Raw genomic sequence first — 4,034 nt, 5'->3', positions numbered from 1 at the left:
ACAAATCACCTGGCTCCTCCTGAAAAACAGAAACAGATGAGACAGGTGGAACAGCAGAGGTTAAACACTCAAAATGACAGGACAATTTCCACAACAAAATGGTACCGTCTGACTAGTTAATCTGGGGGTTGTGTTGTACTAGCCAAGGATGACCAAGAACCACAGGATTAAAGGGAGGATTAAAAAAATAAATTGTCTCTTTATGATTTCCCGAGACGGTAAATGTCAGGGGCATAGTCCTCTGCTTTATCCTAGGAAGGGAGCTACCATCTAGGGTAAAGAGAGGAGTGGAGTCTTTTAAGTCTATGAGTGGAATACCTTGCTTCCGAGGGAATGTACCAGAAGACGAAGTTGAGAACAGGACGGCTTTGGTTCGACGTGCTCTGTGGTGCAAGTCAAACCGCTTCTCAATCCGGATCACCAGATCGATAAGGGCATCAAGTCGAGCAGGTACCTCGCGCATGAAGATCTCGTCCTTGAGGTTAGGATTCAACGAGAAGGGAGATAACATAGCCGATCCTGTGCATAAATGGTGGGCTGTAATGAGAAAACTACCTTGCACTGGGTGAGAAAGGAGCGGCATTGAGTTTGTTCACCCGAGGAGATAGGGGGATTGTTGACTCGGGGTTCAGAAACCTCACGGATCTCAGTGATGGGTGGCTCGTGATGAATCTGATGCACCTGATTAGCCATCTGGTTGGCAAAGGAGTCGACAGCCTGCCGAGCGGTGGATATCTCCTGCTCGTGTCGAAACAGTAGGAAGAGTCAGGGGAAAAGGGGGAACGGGTGAGAGGATAAGGTGGAGATAAATGGGAACAGTGGGGACTGATGAGGCTAAAGTGATGGTGTATTGAATGAGTGTATAGGAAGACCACAAGAGGGAGACAGAGAAGAGGGGAACCCAGATCATGACAAAAATATTGAGGCCCCTTCATCCAGTTTGGATGCGTTTCATTTTAATTGGTCAAGGCCCCTTATTATTTTCATGTAGCTTATGATTCCATCATAATGTTGAAATTAATTAGAAAGTAATTTGTTTATGTCACACCCCGGGGCGGCTATGCTTTGACTAAGCCACACCCCTTCTCAACTTCCACCTCGAGGAGGTCCCCAAAGCCAACCCAATGGCCAAACAACACGAGAACAAGTAAGTGATAAAACAATCTTTATTTAAATATTTAAAAATAGCTTGGGGAATAGGGAAAGGGCTATTAAAACTAAACTCTGACTCGGCCCTCCAGATGGGCTATGGCCGGGAAGAGGTCAGGGAGCAAGGGGGCCACGGGGATCCGGGGTGTGGGACTCGGGGCCCGGCCAGAGTCTTAGGTATCCGTAGCGCCCTCCTTCTTCCTCCTCTTCGCTGAATACAACTCACGGTAAGTACTGGTTCACACAGTTCGTTCTCGGGGTGCTCACTCTTTCTCTTCCTCCACAGGCAACGGCTGGGACGCAAAGGCACAGTTAATTCGGCTTGGTTTTGCTCTCACCTCTTCGCTGATTGCAGCTCACAGTAAGTACTGGTTCACACAGTTCGTTCCTTGGGTGCTCACTCGCTTTCTCTTTCTCCACAGGCAGCGGCGTAAGTACAGGTTTCCTCGGTCTCTCCTCGTGTTACCCACTCTCTCTCCTTTTCTCTCCACAGGTATCAACTTGGGCACAATAGCACAGTTAGTTTGCTTTGAATGGCTCTCACCTCTGGGCTGGACACAGCGTACTGTAAGTACAGGTTTCGCTCTATTTCTCCTTGTGTTACTCACTCTCTCTTTCCTTTTCTCTCCACAGGTATCAGATTGGACACAAAGCACAGTTAGTTTGCTTTGAATAGCTCCCACCTCTGGGCTGAACACAGCGTACCGTGCGATCTCCGGAGATCTGAAGCACGCTCACAACATATACTGTACTGAACTAGGCTAGAACCAGCAGTCTCCTTGTCCTCCCGTGACGGAGTGCGTGAAGGCGGGGGTTTATCTGACAGGACACACGGCAATACACAGCAACCCACAGCAATATACAGCACCACGTCAAAATTATAGGTTTTCACAGCACGAAGACTCACCCACCACACTCAGTGTACGAAAAGGACACCCGTCTTCCTTCACTTCGCTTGGTTCGGATCTGGCGATGGAATATGCGGCCTAGCTAGTGATGTCGTCGTTGTGACTACTTCAATAAGTATTCCTTCGGCTCTCCCACCACGCTATATTAGGGGTAGGGCCGCCCTCCTCCTCCTGGGGAGATCTACACAACGCCGGGTCAATATACAGGGCACTTTCGGCTTGCTCTTAGTACTCACATCAATGCCGCTTCCAATCCCCTTTTTCACGTCGTCTCAATTCGCCGTATAATCCGTTCACTTCTCAACCTTTAAGGTTCGCGATGTCTTCACAATCATACAATTCCAGCCTGAGGGAGAGAGAGAGAGTTAGACAGCCCCCAGCAGCGCACCAAGACGGGCACGACACAGTGCTTCACACACACCAGAAAGAGCTTCCAGACTGTGAAATAACTTGGCCTTAAGTACATGCCTTGTCCAGCGTATCCTCCAATCACCAACCGCTGTCCCTAACTAGGCACAGGTGCATCGAATTCCCTGATTTTCCCTCTTACGGCGCTACCGGAAGTTCCGGTGTTCTGTTTTTCCGGTCCACTTCCGGGCGGAACCAAACTTCCCGAATTTTGGTTCCGCCCCTAAAGATCGTCACCTTGTGACATTTACATTTACATTATTATTTGAAATCACCTACAACAGTCAGCCATTGAATACTATGGGCCTAAAAAATGCATACTTTTCTTTCAGGTATACCTTTTTATTATATACATGTAATATTTCTTAATTCTGTTCATTTCTTTTTATTTATTTATTTTCATTTAACTAACACACTTCAAACAATGAAAATACCTGCATGTTCAATAATATGTAAATAAATAAACAAACAATCATGGGTGTAGCCTACACATGATAATTATTTATGTAAGCATATATTTGAAAAAGAATATCACTAATTTAATGAATATCAATGACTTTTCTCAGGGTTAAACAATTTGACGTAATCCGTGTGTGCCTATTTACATATTAACATCACAAAATATAGCATGCAAATATGTTCATGTAAATTTATAAAACTACTTGTACCTTCACTGCTTATGTAAGTGAAAGGTCACCCAAAAAATGGAAATTGTGTCATAATTTACTCTCAAGTTGGAAACCTATGAGTTTCTTTTTTCTGTTGAACACAAAAGAAGATATTTTGCAAAATGTTGGTAACCAACAGTTAAATGCATACATTTCTTTTTTTTATTATATAGATGTTATATTTTCTTTATTCTATGTATTTTTATTCATTTATTTCCATTTACCTTTTTGATACACAATACCCTGCTGTGGTAACCTAATGTTCCACCATTTTAAGACAAATGGATTTGTTGTATTATCTCATTCAAGAGTTTATAAGCTAAATGCAGCCTTTTTTTGGTTTACATTGAATGTTGAAATTATTCCTTACATTTATATAGCACTTTTCTGGACACACAAATAACTTTTACATAAAAGAGGGGGATCTCCTCAACCACTACCAGTGATTTTTTTATAGAAAAATTTGGTATTTCTCTATCTTGTTTCATTATTTTAATGCTTGGCCAAAGAGATGTGTCTTTAATCTAGATTTAAATGGAAAGTGTGTCTGAGCCCTGAATGTTATCAGGAAGGCTATTCCAGAGATTGGGAGCCAAATGTGAAAAGCTCTACCCCCTTTAGTGGACTTTGCTATGCTAGATACTAGCAAAAGTCCAGTTTTGCATCTTTAGGTAGTGTGATGGATTATAGCATGGTAGAAGACTAGTTAGGTATGAAGGAGATAACCCATTAAGGGTCTTAAAGGTAAGTAATACTATTTTGTAACTGATACAGAACTTAATAGGTAGCCAAAGCAGAGACTCTAAAATTGGGGTAATATGATCATATTTTATTGGCCTAATAAGGACTCTAGCCACAGCATATTGGACTACCTGTTGTGTGTTTATTGAGGATTCAGAAC

The sequence above is a fragment of the Carassius auratus genome, chromosome 1 (genome assembly GCF_003368295.1).
Source record: "Carassius auratus strain Wakin chromosome 1, ASM336829v1, whole genome shotgun sequence".
NCBI classification, from domain to species: Eukaryota; Metazoa; Chordata; class Actinopteri; order Cypriniformes; family Cyprinidae; genus Carassius; species Carassius auratus.
Note: the sequence above shows the minus strand (reverse complement) of the source record.